General features: G+C 48.1%; 1 protein-coding gene and 1 long non-coding RNA gene across 13 annotated transcripts in view; one reads left to right on the top strand and one right to left on the bottom strand.

Moving 5' to 3' along the window:
* LOC144755442 (uncharacterized) overlaps window positions 1-8,362 on the bottom strand; it is a 46,259-nt gene extending 37,897 nt beyond the window's left edge. The window contains exon 1 of the long non-coding RNA XR_013594893.1: window positions 8,223-8,362. This is a non-coding gene — a long non-coding RNA (uncharacterized LOC144755442). The remainder of the gene's footprint in view (window positions 1-8,222) is intronic.
* A 37-nt stretch (window positions 8,363-8,399) lies between these two features.
* Window positions 8,400-15,857, top strand: part of SYCP1 (synaptonemal complex protein 1) — a 6,803,167-nt gene continuing 6,795,709 nt past the window's right edge. For 6 of the 12 annotated variants that reach the window (XM_078644365.1, XM_078644359.1, XM_078644360.1 and 3 more), the window contains exon 1: window positions 8,401-8,693. The gene's annotated coding sequence lies outside the window, so the exon portion shown is untranslated. Of the gene's footprint in view, window positions 8,694-15,857 lie in introns of all 12 variants that reach the window. The other 6 variants (XM_078644363.1, XM_078644366.1, XM_078644361.1 and 3 more) reach the window with 2 other exon arrangements.

Here is a 15,857-nt window from a genome sequence, read left to right as displayed (position 1 = left end):
TGACTGGGCTTCTTGTACTGACCATACAGTATACACTTCTCCATCTTAGTGGCTAACAGGCTGGGTTTTTCTTCACCTAATGCAGTAGCAAGAATACATGTTCAGGCATCACTTAGAATGATAGTACTTATCATATCTGGTGACATTTATAATGCAATGCAATTAAAGCCCCTAAAAGACATCACAGTTATAATCACAAAATTAAACATATACCACAGGGCACCCTGGCGGGAATGCCTAGCAACATTACCCACTTTGCTTATGATTGCACAATGTGACTTCCATTCCCAAAAAGAAACAACATCATGTAAATTCACCACTGTGTAATTTCACCTTTCCACTTCCAGGGGGTGTTACTTCAGTGACCATCCAGGTTTAACCTTCGACCCTACATTGCAGTCCCAAGCTTCAGTCCCAGCTGCAGAACAAACGTTCCAGCATTGGATTTGCTTTAATAACTGCAGCTAACCCTTGAGGGGTTCTTTCTTTTAAGTACCCCAGAGACTGAGGTTAGGGACTTCCTATCTTCGCGTTGGGGGAGTCTGTGTGCTCCTGCTGCTCCCCCTACACCTCTCCCAGCATTTGGTAGTGACCCCCTCCTCCAGGGGCACCAGACACATCTAGCTTTCCCCATGCCTTGCAAGGCATTATGGGGCGCTTCGTACTCAGCCCGTGCATATCAGAGCAGAGGCTCTCCCGCTGCTCTGGGGAGAACAGCGCTGCAATTTGTGGTGGCTTCACGAAGCATCTTCTCTTCGTTGGGGGCCCGGTCCCACCCAGAACCCTTTCAAGCACAGGTACGTTGGTTGCAGCTCGGGGAGCCCACCCCCGGCTGCTCCTGTGGATTCCCGGTCTGGCCAGGACCCTTGTGTGCAGCCGCAGGAGCCAGCGCTTGCATTCTGGTCTGCCCGCTAGACACAGAGGCTTCAGCTGGTCAGGCGGGGCCTAGGGGGAATGCGATGGCACTCCCCCCTCTTCCATCTTCACACCGAGGCCCGGAGTTGGGGATCCCGGGCCCCCCATGGAAACCTTCATGAGCTCCCCGACTTGGCTTAGGGGCCCAGAGTTAGGGTCCGGGCCCCAGGGAAATCTTTATGGGGAGCGGGACAGCGCCCCCTGGCTTGTCTTCTCCCACAAGGGGAAAGTGCGACGGCACTCCCCCCTCCACCTCACCGCAGTCGCTTGGGCCCGGGGTTGGGGATCCCAGGCCTCAGAGATCTCTTTGCGGGGAGAGACGGCGCTCCCAGACCTCCAGTGTTGTATGGGGCCAGGGTGGGCTCCTGGCACCCCCTTTGGGACAATTTCACGGAGAGCGCGATGGCGTTTCTGACTTAACTTCCTTCTGGGGCAGCCCCCAGGACCTGACCCACCCAGGGGGCACATGCAAGACCGATGGCGGAGCCCCAAGCGCTTCGCCGTTGGTCAGGGTAGAGGTCAAATGTCGCCTACCTTCTGGGGGGCATATCTCAGCCCCCAGGGGACTTATTGGCACTATTTTAGCCTCTTCTTGCTCCTGGTGGCCAGCCCTAGTCACCTGGAGCACTTTTCACCATCCTCCTGGCCTCCAGGAGGGGGGGCTCAGCAAGGAGCTGTCTTCACTGGCTCCCTGCACCAGCCTTTCATCCTTCTGGGCCTCTCTTCTCCTTGCACAGAGTCCAGGGCTTCTCCTCACTGGCCCTGGACTCCCTCAAAGGCGCAGTCAGGGGTTTTCTCTTACCAACTGTCCATGGCGCCAGGCACCAGCACCAGTCTTCCTCAGCCAGAACAGACCCCAGAGAGAGCTTCTCTTCCTGTGCAAGACCTTATAAAAGAATTTTGAGGGGGGCTGGCAGGAAAGCCCTTCTGCCCTATTCTTCAACGACACATCACCTCTCTGCCCCAGCTCCCTCCTTCCTGCACAGGCCTCTGGGATACTTCAAAATGGCGTTATCCAGGGGTCTCATGCCACATGGTCTCTGAAAAGCCCCCTTCCTCCCCTTGCTGCCTTCATGGCCAGGGCCTGGATTAGGCCTGGTGCCTGGCACCGGGTGACAGCTGCTGATGGATAACCTGCAGATCCACCACATCTCTCCTTCTTAGAGAGAAGACCTTCACCCTTGGAATGCTTGCAGTGAAGGGCTAGGCCTCTGATGCTACAGCTTGGGGAGGAAGGTAATTAATCCAGTCTGGCAGGGTCACACCCAGCCCGGCTCTGGTTAAGAGCTGAGTCAGAGGAATATGACATTTCTGGATGACCCATAAGCAGTGCAGATATGGCTTTTGACTCAGCAAAATACTTATTTTTACACAACCCACTGTGTACTTTGGTGCGTGTCTGGAATTTGTAGGCCTTAGGGAAGTGAAATAACCTCTTGTGGTCCCCATCTTCATAGGAGAGTAATGGAGTGTTCCTACAGTGAAAACAGTAAAGCACACTGACTTTCCCTTACATGTGTCTCCCCACATTATAAAGCATATTCCATGTCACCGCCCAACTCTGCATAATTCCTGCCACACCATTCTATCTGTACCTGCTCCTAGGCTGCGCATGACTGGAATCTCCCCCGCGCAGCCCTTACACAGGTGCACACGTGTGTGCACACGTGTGTGCACACGTGGCGACAGGTAACCAGTCCGGTGCTCCTTACACTGGCTGTAGCGCAGCGGCCTTCTCTCACAGGGGGGACACTGGTACAATCCACAGGCAGTCTGTTTGTTATGTTATGTTATGTTAAGGGGTGCTTGTAAAGCGCACTGTCACCGTGGGTATCATGGCGCTGATAAGGTGCTAAGAAGAAGCAGAGGGAATTTAGCTAGTTTGCGGAAAGAGCCAGGTTTTTAGTGATTTGCGAAATTGGATGAGAGTGCCAGAGATCCTAACTGGGAGGGGGAGGGAGTTCCAGAACTTGGGGCCGAGGAAGGCGAATCTTCGACCACCAGATCTACAGAGTTTGAAGGAGGGGACCACCAAGAGATGTAAGTGAAGTGATCTGAGATTGCGTGAAGGACAGTAGGGTTGAATGAGGGATTTCAGGAAAGCGGGGCAAGAGCCAGAGAGAGACTTAAAGATAAGGCAACCAAGCTTGAAGGCAGCCCTGAGGTTGACAGGGAGCCAATGCAGTTTGATGAGAAGGGGTTTGGCAGATTGCCACTTCGGTATCCCGAGGGCCAGTCTCGCCGCCTGGTTTTGAATGATTTGCAACCTGTAGATGGAACATTTGGGCAAACCATGGTAGATGGAATTCGAAAAATCCAGGCGGGACAGAACGAGGGCCATGATGACTTGCAGCAGGGCATCGGGGGTGAGGAGGTAGGCCACCTTCCTAATCCTGCGTAGCTGGAACGTGCAGGAGGAGACCACCGTCCCCACCTGCGGCCCGAGAGAGAGCCCAGCGTCGATAGTGACCCCGAGACTTTTCACCGAGGCCACCGGGGTGGGAGAGGAGCCGAGCTCTGCCGGCCAGAAATGTGGGCCCCAGTGGACGGCGCTCTTGCCCGGCAGGAGGAGCTCCGTCTTTCCTGGGTTCAGTTTAAGCTGGTTCTGGCACATCCACTGAAAGATATGGGACATGACTGCCTGGAAGGTGGGAATAGCAGAGGGAGAGTTTAGAGAGAAAATGAGTTGTAGGTCGTCCGCGTAATTAAAAACGGTTACGTCCCACTGCCTCAAAGAGAAAAGAAGAGGGCAAAGGTAAAGATTAAAGAGAAGGGGAGATAGAGAGGAGCCCTGGGGGACCCCACAAGGCAGATGCTCCCTGGGGGCCCTGAATGTACCTAGGCTGAGTGTCTGGGATCTCCCAGTAAGAAAGGATGTAACCCATGCCAGCGCCAGGCCCTGGATGCCGGCCTGTTCGACACGGTGGAGAAGGATGTTATGGTCCACCGTGTCGAAGGCGGCCGACAGGTCTAATAATACCAAGGCCTGGGAGGTACCCTTGTCGGCTCCGTCTCTCAAGGTGTCCAAGACGGCCAGGATCACAGTCTCCGTGGAATGACCGGGACGGAAACCGGCCTGGTTGGCTTCGAGGAAGTTGGAGCACTCGATGAACCTCGAGAGACAGGCAGTGACATGGGCTTCTAAGATTTTAGAAAGAAAAGGCAGAAGAGAGATAGGACGATAGTTCGCCGGGACGGCCGGATCTGCTCCAGGCTTCTTCAACAGAGGCACTAGAACGGCCTCCTTGAAGGAGCTGGGTACCGTCCCGGAGAGGAGAGAAGAGTTAAGCAAAGGAAGGATGCAGTCGGGTAGGGAATGGCAGATGTCCCGTAGTATGGAGGGTGGACAGTGGTCGTCAGGAGAACCAGACTTAATGCGAACGGCCAGGCTGGCTAGGGATGTGGGATCTAAGGGGGGGAACTGATTAATAGAAAGAGCATTATGAGGGGGAGTAGCAGAGTCAGCGCCCAGTGAGGTGACCGGGATGGCGTCCTTAATCAAAACAATTTTCTGTAGGAAGAAAGTGCTGAGTGCATTACAGGATTCCTGAGTAGGGGCCTGGGATAGAAGCGTTCTGGAGTCGGAGGTAAATTCGTCCAGAACTCTGAAGATCTCCTTCGACTTGCAGGGGGCTAGTAAGATTCTCTCTGAGACGTAGGCTTTTTTAGCTGCAGAGATGGCAGATTTATACTTATTGCGGGCTGCCACATAAGTATCTCTGCTTAACAAGCAGTAATCTCTTCTCCATCTGCGTTCAGATTGGCGGAGTTCCAGCTGCAAGGCTTTGAGATGGGGAGTGAACCATTTATGTGAATTACTATGTCGGGATCGAGGGAACTTGGTTAGAGGTGCAAAGATGTCGCTAGCTGACACGAGCCAGTTGGAAACTTGGCCATCTAGCTCGTCAATGTCAGGATTATTGAGGGTGGGGGGGCGTGTGTGAGACAGGTGGGATAACAATTTGGAGGGATCAACAGCCTTCCACTTACGAGCCATGCCACCCTCCCGCGGTGAAGTCCTAATCTGACCAGCCACAGAGATGGTGGTGTCGATAAGGAAGTGGTCAGACCACACACAAGGCATGGTGAGCAGGTGGGAGGGCTTCACCCCATGGACCCAGATATGGTCAAGTATGTGACCACCACTGTGAGTGGGAGAGGTAACCAGTTGGCTGAAGTTCAGGCTCGAAAGACCTTCAAACATGTCGGAGGCATGGGGGCCAGCGTCCTTATGCTGAAACCAGTAATTAAAATCCCCAACGATAGCTATACGTGGGGAAGAAATGGCTAGGCTGGCAAGCTGTTCGATAAAAGATGCTGGGAAAGAGGGCATAGGCTGGGGGGGACGGTAGAGTACCATAAAGGTGACTGCGCCTACCTTGGTCCCAAGGCTGAAAACTAGATTGTCCACATCAGGGAGAGTCATAGAGGAGGAAGCGATAACCTGGATGTCCTTACGAATTACCGCTGCGACCCCCCCTCCAGGGCGGCCCCCTTGGCGGTTGGTGTTAAGCAGATAGTAGTCAGGAGGTAGCGCCGCCAATATGTCCGGAAGGGAGTCGTCCGTGAGCCAGGTCTCAGAGAGTAGGAGAACATCAGGCCTTTCAGTCAGGAGTAAGTGGAAAATGTCAGTTTGATGCCTGACTAAAGAACGGGTGTTTAAGTAAAGTAAACGGATCTGTGACTCAGGGGTGATAGGGGAAGTAGGAAGGGTGAGCGGGCCGAGGTGGGGGGGTAGGTCACCAGCAATTCCTAGTGAGGTGATCCGTGTCCAAGTGTCTGACGGTAGGGGACAAACGGCGGCACGAAGGTGCATGAGGGCGGGAGAAGAATAGGAGATAGCAGTAGCAGCATCCCTGGCCCCTGGGCCCGTCCGGCCGCGGACGGGCGCAGACGGGCTTGACTCTGGTGCGACTCCGGCGCACCGCCGGCGCGCCCACTGCGCTCGTCCGCTGCGCGGCCGCATAGGGGACGTTTAAATAGGTGTGTGACGCAGGAGGTGGGAGGAGCCAACAGGGCGGGAGGAGTGGATTAAAAAAGTAAATAATGGCGTCAAACGCTAGCAGTCAGCGTGACAAAGGCTGCTCTTCAGTCAGCAGAGGATGAGGAGTTTTAAAATCAAGGTAAAGCGCCCAGCGCGCGCGAGCCCTCTGCCACAGGGCTGCTCGTCTGTTCACCTCGAGAAGAGAGGGGGCGTGGCCTAAATAGGCACATGACGCAGGAGGTGGGAGGAGCCAACAGGGCGGGAGGAGTGGATTAAAAAAGTAAATAATGGCGTCAAACGCTAGCAGTCAGCGTGACAAAGGCTGCTCTTCAGTCAGCAGAGGATGAGGAGTTTTAAAATCAAGGTAAAGCGCCCAGCGCGCGCGAGCCCTCTGCCACAGGGCTGCTCGTCTGTTCACCTCGAGAAGAGAGGGGGCGTGGCCTAAATAGGCACATGACGCAGGAGGTGGGAGGAGCCAACAGGGCGGGAGGAGTGGATTAAAAAAGTAAATAATGGCGTCAAACGCTAGCAGTCAGCGTGACAAAGGCTGCTCTTCAGTCAGCAGAGGATGAGGAGTTTTAAAATCAAGGTAAAGCGCCCAGCGCGCGCGAGCCCTCTGCCACAGGGCTGCTCGTCTGTTCACCTCGAGAAGAGAGGGGGCGTGGCCTAAATAGGCACATGACGCAGGAGGTGGGAGGAGCCAACAGGGCGGGAGGAGTGGATTAAAAAAGTAAATAATGGCGTGTGACGCAGGAGGTGGGAGGAGCCAACAGGGCGGGAGGAGTGGATTAAAAAAGTAAATAATGGCGTCAAACGCTAGCAGTCAGCGTGACAAAGGCTGCTCTTCAGTCAGCAGAGGATGAGGAGTTTTAAAATAAAGGTAAAGCGCCAAGCGCGCGCGAGCCCTCTGCCACAGGGCTGCTCGTCTGTTCACCTCGAGAAGAGAGGGGGCGTGGCCTAAATAGGCACGTGACGCAGGAGGTGGGAGGAGCCAACAGGGCGGGAGGAGTGGATTAAAAAAGTATATTATGGCGTCAAACGCTAGCAGTCAGCGTGACAAAGGCTGCTCTTCAGTCAGCAGAGGATGAGGAGTTTTAAAATCAAGGTAAAGCGCCCAGCGCGCGCGAGCCCTCTGCCACAGGGCTGCTCGTCTGTTCACCTCGAGAAGAGAGGGGGCGTGGCCTAAATAGGCACGTGACGCAGGAGGTGGGAGGAGCCAACAGGGCGGGAGGAGTGGATTAAAAAAGTAAATAATGGCGTCAAACGCTAGCAGTCAGCGTGACAAAGTCTGCTCTTCAGTCAGCAGAGGATGAGGAGTTTTAAAATCAAGGTAAAGCGCCCAGCGCGCGCGAGCCCTCTGCCACAGGGCTGCTCGTCTGTTCACCTCGAGAAGAGAGGGGGCGTGGCCTAAATAGGCACGTGACGCAGGAGGTGGGAGGAGCCAACCGGGGCGGGAGGAGTGGATTAAAAAAGTAAATAATGGCGTCAAACGCTAGCAGTCAGCGTGACAAAGGCTGCTCTTCAGTCAGCAGAGGATGAGGAGTTTTAAAATCAAGGTAAAGCGCCAAGCGCGCGCGAGCCCTCTGCCACAGGGCTGCTCGTCTGTTTCATCATGAGTTCACTGTGGGTGAGTCCCAGCTTAAGAGTCTCTCTCAAAGTAAAAGCTCAAAAATTAGGTGTTCAAAAAGCGAAAAATCAGGGCGGCTCAGATGGTCATAACCAACTTCTAACATCAAGTGTATGTCACCTTCCGTATTCGACCACGTACCCCCAGGCATATTTTATACTCGTTATGGAATAGTGGAAGCATGTATTTTTTACCGCAAGTATACTTATGGTCGCACTAATTCCCGAGATGTTATCTATGATATATTAGCAGACAGAACAGGAATTCAGATAGACAATATACAAGAAAATACTTAACAACAAAGCTTTAATTAGAGCTTTACTGCAGGCTATAGAAAGGCAAGTCTCTTACACTTCCTCATTCATCTCACCTAAAACCACTGAATCCTGAAACATGATAAACACACCCATCATAACAGATGCTATAGAAACACTTCCAAGAAACTCCAAGCAAATTCAACACTTTGCTAAATACATACTTTACACGGAGTAGCATGAAATCCATGTGAATAAATGCGTCAGCAGCCAACATGCAAGCACCACATAAATGCTACAATGTCATACAATAAAAAACATACAAAACACAATAAATTAAGTGGGCTGACTACAAACTCGCATACACTATACTTTTACTGACATTTAAAAATATAATTCATAATATGAGAATACAAGCTAGTCAGACCTTAAAATCACACACCTTGCAGTGGTCATCAGATCTGTGTCTATATTTACACTCGAAGTCACATGCAATACTAGTACTGAGATTGCTTCGTCGATGTTTTACGTCTAAGTGGGTCCTGGAGAGCGCCCCCCACCTCTCACAGAAGACGTAGCGGGAAAAGCCGTGACCACGCGCTCTTCCCGCCGGCTAGCTCCGCCTACGTAATTCAAGGAAGGAGCCGTTGTAGAAAGTACTCGTAGGTCCTTATAACGCGGGAATGCAGAGGGTAACAGTGGCAGGTCCCAGGGCAAGTGCACGAGAACTCCTTGGTTTCTTATAGAAAGAGAAATTCCTCGAAAGTGACTGACCTACGTGGCAAAATACAGCCAGAATTGAGGCGGAGCGGCTTTCGTTTCCGAAAAGTAAGGTTTCTTTGGTTGGCACAAGTGAATGTGTAGAAACGGCACCTGACAGTGTAAACACACGCCAAGGGACCCGATCGAAGAGGTAAACTCCCGCTTTTTTTTTAAAGCCAAAATCGGCTTTCTTTTAGCTGTCTTTCGCCTCTAATAGTCTGTTTTAATAGAAGTCAATTGGGGAAATACATTCTCCCGATTATTATTATTTTATTTTAATACTCATCTTCTAAAATGTTGCCATATATGCGAGTATCGTCACTGCAGCTGGAGGAATGCTTTGAGGGACCACCTGCCATTTTTGAGATTTCTTATCAGGAAATGGTGGGTGATAGGGTTTCTACCTTTCCAAGAGAAAAATTCAATCATTGGTTCGCGTTTTAAGATTGTGCAAAGGCCTGGAACTGATTCATAGCTGCCAAGTTTTCAGCCACGGCCTGTGCAGGTAAGAGCGGGGTTAGGGCGGAATTCAACAGACGACGTGAGAAAATTATTTATTTATTTAATTTTTCCTCGTTGTCTTCTGTTGAATGCCCCCAATCCTCTTATCTGTACAGGCCGCTGCTGCAAGTTTTCACTTGGCATTTGTGCGACACTTGGCTTGGAGATTTCAAGCCTTCCTTATGTGTGACACTTGGCTTGGAATGACACGTTGGGTCCAATTACGATGAGTATCGGAAAGCGGTCGAGGCTTTCTGAGCCTCACTTGGGTTCAGTTTTGACCGCTGTTGGGATTACGATGTCAGTTTCCTACACGATGTCAGTTTCCTACAGGCTTTCCATGTTGGGCTTTCCGACATGGAAAGACTGTCGGAAAGCGTCATTGGGGGTCCCCAGCAGGGCCCCCTTAACCCCTTCGGTGCTCATGACGAGCTGAGGTCGTCTTGACCACACCCGTTTTGGTTGCTGTCCAGCACAGCAGGGGAATAGCTCTAGCAGCCATGTGGTTAACCCTGCAGCCTCTGGTGCCTCCTGTTAATCCCTGCACTGTGTGGCAGGCACCGTGTAGGGATTCACACAAACTCCCATTTATTTAAGGGAGCTTGTGCCACAGCTGGTTTATGGCTGCAGCACAAGGTCCCATAGTCAAATGTGAGTTTTCGACTGCACCTTGTGTGGCCGTAATGGTGCTGTCGTATTGTAATTAAGTAACGGAACCGTCAACCCATGGTCAGGAGGTTTCCATACCCGACATTGTAATAAGGCCCTTTGATTGTGAGTGAAATAAGAAGGGTGCATCCATATCATGAGATTTTTAGAAATCACTCCCTTTTCTAATATGTGACTGTTGTTAATGCTCTAATTGACCCAGAGGCTCTTTACGTGCGAATCAGATATGTCTTTATGTTGCATGGGTAAGTTGGATGGTTTGCTCAGAATTACAGTATGTTGAGTGAGGCTGGGATTCAAATCCTCTTCTACAATTCTAAAGTAGACACTTGTGGTCTCTAGGTCACATCTCGTCCTGCCTCCTCCTCCTTCTCCCTTTTTCAATTGTCTAATTAGGCCTCTCTTTTACTGCAATTTAGACTGACCCTGTTTTTGACAAATATTTAAAAGCTCTGTTGGGTTGGACATCCACATCAGTTTGATACTATGTACTGAGCAGAGGGGGCTTTTGTACATTAATTAGGCAGGTGTGTGGTTATGTGTTTAGGTCTTCAAATCTTGGGTTGGATATGAGTTTATGTGATAGTGGGATATTTCAACATCGTACTATTTTGAGAACCCTATTCCTCCTGTAGTACATCAACGCCATCTTGTGGCCTTTGATAAACAGTAATCAGGGCTTAGCTTCTATGAGTCCCAGCAAAGTGAAAAACTGAAACTACACGGTTGGTTTTATAGCATTCCAGAACAAGGTTCAATGCACAGCTTAATCTGATCAGCTTTCCAAGCTCTGTCAAATGTAACTCTTTTGCGTGATACTCTCAGACATTGCGGTAAAGTGGGAACATTTGCAAAAATGCATTATTCTAACGGGATATGTGTTGCACGTGGCATGGCTGCTGATTGTGAAGTAGATCTTTATATTCAGTTATAATCCAGTGTATGATGGCCTTCACAGCATTCATGCCGGATGTGTTCAGTCATTCCTGTTTTATTCTGAAATACATTATAGTACGTAGAAAATATAAACAGTAAGAAACAAGAATTGAGGGGCCCCTTAACCCTGCAGCCTCTGGTGCCCCCTGTTAATCCCTGCACTGTTTGGCAGGCACCGTGTAGGGATTCACACAAACTCCCATTTCTCTAAGGGAGCTTGTGCTACAGCTGGTTTATGGCTGCAGCACAAGGTCCCATAGTGAAATGTGAGTTTTCGACTGCACCGTGTGTGGCCGTAATGGTGCGGTCATATTGTAATTAGGTAGCGGAACCGCCAACCCATGGTCAGGAGGTTTCCATACCAGACATTTTAATAAGGCCCTTTGATTGTGAGTGAAATAAGAAGGGTGCATCCATATCATGAGATTTTTAGAAATGACTCCCTTTTCTAATATGTGACTGTTGTTAATGCTCTAATTGACCCAGAGGCTCTTTACGTGTGAACCAGATATGTCTTTATGTAGCATGGGTAAGTTGGATTGTTTGCTCAGAATCACAGTATGTTGAGTGAGGCTGGGATTCAAATCCTCTTCTACAATTCTAAAGTAGACACTAGTGGTCTCTAGGTCACATCTCGTCCTGCCTCCTCCTCCTTCTCCCTTTTCAGTTGTCTAATTAGGCCGCTCTTTTACTGCGATTTAGACTGACCCTGTTTTTGACAAAATTTTAAAAGCTCTGTTGGGTTGGATATCCACATCAGTTTGATACTATGTACTGAGCAGAGGGGGCTTTTGTACATGAACCCCTTGACCGCGGCGAAAATTCCGCAGCGGTGCGGGTGATTTACGGCGTGGGCGTGGTTCGGACGGCCCCCGGCCGTCCTCCGCACACGCCCACCGTGACGTCGAACGGCCGCCGGCCGTCCGACGCATGGAAGTGGTTAATTAGGCAGGTGTGTGGTTTTGTGTTTAGGTCTTCAAATCTTGGGTTGGATATGAGTTTCTGTGATAGTGGGATATTTCAACATCGTACTATATCGAGAACCCTATTCCTCCTGTAGTACAACAACGCCATCATGTGGCCTTTGATAAACAGTAATCGGAGTTTAGCTTTTATGAGTCCCAGCAAAGTGAGAAACTGAAACTACACGGTTGGTTTTATCGCATTCCAGAAAAAGGTTCAATGCACAGCTTAATCTGATCAGCTGTCCAAGCTCTGCCAAATGTAACTCTTTTGCGTGATAATCTCAGGCATTGCGGTAAAGTGGGAACATTTGCAAAAATGCATTATTCTAACGTGATATGCGTTGCACATGGCATGGCTGCTGATTGTGAAGTAGATCTTTATATTCAGTGATTATCCAGTGTATGATGGCCTTCACAGCATTCATTCCTGATGTGTTGAGTCATTCCTGTTTTATTCTGAATTACATTATAGTACGTAGAAAATAAAAACAGTAAGAAACAAGAATTGACAGATCCAGTGGGTCTCTCATTAGCTGACTGCCTTTTAACGATTCTTATTTTTGTTTTGTCAAAGTTTATGCTAAACGTTCTTGTTTGGGAACGTGCCAGGCCCTCATTGATCTGAACAAAAACATCGGAAAATGCATTTTTGTTTGGTCTAAAAAATAGCACACATTGATGATAGTGATCCTAGGACTGAAGGGAACTACTTTCTGTGTTGATGTGCATGCCTTGAAAGGGCATCATACAGTAACTCTTTGTCAAGTCAGTCAATGTCTGAAGTGAGCTGACACATTGACCTTTGATGCATGCTGGAGTGTATGGAAGAAAAATGTGAAAGACAAAACAATTCATAGGGCTGACTTTAGTTCCGGTGGCGCCAGGGTGAGAGTATGTTTGCTGGTGCTCCCCAGTGACCTCCTTCTGCATGAATTCCCTCACTTACGGCCATTTAACACAGTGACCCTCAAGTCTCCATAACCACTCTCTCTTATGCTTTTATTTTGTTTTATAGAGCGACTCATACCATTATAGGGTGTTGTAGCACTTTGCATCACTCAGATGCAATGATTCACAAATGCAAATTAGTGTATAGGTATGTTACTTAAAAAGGGGACTACAAGGTATAGGAGTCGCATGTCATTCATACCGGGTATAGTTTAAAAGTTCTTAATCTGGAGAAGTTCAAACCGAGAATTTAAAATGTAGCACCATGGTTGACGGTGATCCAGCGGGTTACCAGTAACCCTCGGCAGAGTGCTTCTCTCCGCCCACGGAGTGCACGTAGTGTTGCCTACTTCGCGATTCGCCAAGTAGGCGTAGTAGGCAACACTACGCACACCCGTGGACGAAGCGAAGTTGCCCGCCACCCGCCTCCCTCACGCCCTCTTCTACACCCCTAATTTGGATTTAATATAGTGTAAAAATAAAGGAAAATCACTTACCTTTTATGCGGCGTCCCGGGGCTCCTTCTTCTTCTTCGCGCCGACTTCTTCCAAACCAAATGCGCATGCGCGGGCACCGCGCATGCGTATTTCTCGCAAGAAATGCGCACGCCACATAAAAGGTCAGTGATTTTCCTTTTATTTTTACACTATTTTAAATCCAAATTAGGGGTGTAGAAGAGGGCGGGAGGAAGGCGGGCGGCTCTTAGTGGGGCTACGCGAAGCGCCTGGGTGAGCGTAGATTCCTGCCCACTTCACGTAGCTTCGCGTAGCCACACTACGCCCACTACGCCCACCCTTAGTTACCAGCAACAGATAATCTAACACCACATACTCATTTGGGCCCATACATTCATTCACAACATACTGGCAATAACCACTGGGGTCATGTTTTGTAATTCTCTAGATTAGTTATCTGTAGTCTCTAACTAATCTTTCCTCTGGTCAATGGACCATTAGTTGGAACTAGTTGATGGTGAAATGACATAAGATTTCAATATACTGATCACAGAGTCAGGATGTCTTTTAAAATTTTATCTTAGATTAAATTCATGTGAATCACTTACACAGTACAGAACAAACTCCACCTCTCACAAGAAGGAAGATTCAAATAATCAACCAAAATTGCATACAATTATACTTTGCAATGACACTGCATGAAAGGGAGAGGATAGAGAGAAAAGCCCATAAGCGCATATACAAATATAGATATAATTACCAAGTATGGTGTGGAAACCAACTCCCAGGCCTAGGAATTGGAAAGGGTCCCCCAGGAAAGGTCTGACGAACAAAGACTTCAGGACAGAATTCAGGACAGATGACCTCTCTATCACCGACGCTTGTGTAGCACCCCTCTCTGACACTCTCTTCCTCCTTGAGATTCTTCCGCGATCTTCTTCTAAATGAATTTACTTAAGATAATTGGTTCAGCAATTCGATTCTTCTTTGTTATCTCTGTCTGGGACTTCTCTGTGCTCTCGGACAGCACCCTGGTCTCTAGATAGCTAACTAACTAATGCTACCTCAATTATACCTTTTTGTATGCTTGTACCACCCATTAAAGTTTCAAATTCATGAAACTCCTAACTCTGATTGGACAAGCAAGGGGAGGTGATCACCACACCATGCTTATTTCCCATTATTTCTTTCAGCTATTTGTTTGAAATCCCAACCCTTATGTTTTATACATAAGTCTTTATTCCCCCATGTATTCACAATGTAATTGTCACATATTAGAAAAAAAAACAGTAGTTCTCATGCCATTTCAGTGGACTGTCGTTCCTGATCCCATGAAAGTAGCAACCTGCAGCCTTGGGCGATGTTCAAGTTGACATCGCGTCTTTCAGTTTGGGTTCACTTCGCATGTTCAGAAAACGAGACTGTAGTTCAAGACTCAAGGCCCATAACAAGCCCTATTGAAAGAGTAAAAAAAACAAATGTTAAAATCCAAAATAAATGATTTCACTGTATACCACCTATTTCTACTCTAATCCCATTTACTTATTATTCTTCCCGCATTAGCATTAGTATAATAGCTGGGTTTAGTTTTTCAGCAATAAGGTGGCAAGCATGTGAGTTTTAAGCAGCCATTTTGTTAGCTACTGCGCAAGTGCAGAAACTTTCCCTCCAAGCATAGACACGTCATACCACGTAGATGCAGTAGACACATGCGCACTAAAGAATTTCAATTAGCTGCCATTTTTAGAATACACTCAGGTTACTGGATTAGTAAAACACATAGGCAAGCTTCAATCTCAAACTTAAATGTCGTGTAAAAGCATGTTATTTTCACAATACAAGTTTTAATACGGGGTTAGCGGTTACTGTAGAGGAGTGCATTCAAGCAAGTCTCTTTTTCACGAGTTCTTGCTCCATCAACGGTTGTCTTTACTAACTAACATTAGGATAATTAAAGACGGGGAGAAATTAACGGTTTAACCGATACCTTGCAGTGTCCACACAGCTCTTTGATGACAGTTAATAGCTTACTGTTCCATATTAGGATTTTAATTTATGAATTGCAAAAAATTAAAGGATCTCTACGACAAAAGCAGTAACCCACTGAACTATTTACATAATATGCACTTCTTTGATCTGCATGGTTCACAATCTTTGTAGAAGGCATATTAAACTTCTGCGCTACTTTACGAGTCAAATCTTCCATTAGACAAAACTTGATTGAGCCCCAGCAGGTCAATTATTCACCAAATTTTTCTTGACATTATTGTTGCCTGAAACTTGCTGGAACAGGCTAGGAACGCTGCAGCAGGTTCTTTTAAATCCACTAAAATAAGCAATGGAGTCGTGTACTTCCCAAGTCTTATAATGTCCAATAAGGAAGCCAAATCAGTGTCTTCTTTAGAAAGAACTTTATTCGGGTCCATCAAACATGATAAGCAAACATCAGCCAACGGGTTTCGTCCGTGTTTCGAACTTCGTCAGGGCTGGAATTAAAACATAAATGACAAACATAAGTGCTGTGAGCAATATACAGTGACATATAAAATATACAATGGAACGACAAACAGTGTCCACATTCCAAAATGGATCAATTAGATAAAAACGACAAAGGGTACTATTTACAATACATTTAAATTCATACAATGACCATTAGAACACCTATTAGAACTACAAGGAAATAAAATCATCGTGCCCTGCCTGTGCTAAGGTGGGAAGGGAAATGGCAGGGGTACAATTTGATGTATGTTGGTTCGACCCATACTAAGTCATAGGTTCCCATCCAAAGGTGATACAACACGTGTGGTGGGAAAAGCACTCAATATTATATAAGGTACAGGT

This window comes from Lissotriton helveticus, chromosome 5_1, assembly GCF_964261635.1.
Source record: "Lissotriton helveticus chromosome 5_1, aLisHel1.1, whole genome shotgun sequence".
Taxonomy (NCBI): Eukaryota; Metazoa; Chordata; class Amphibia; order Caudata; family Salamandridae; genus Lissotriton; species Lissotriton helveticus.
The sequence above is the reverse complement of the archived record's forward strand: the minus strand, read 5'-3'. Positions and strand labels throughout refer to the sequence as shown.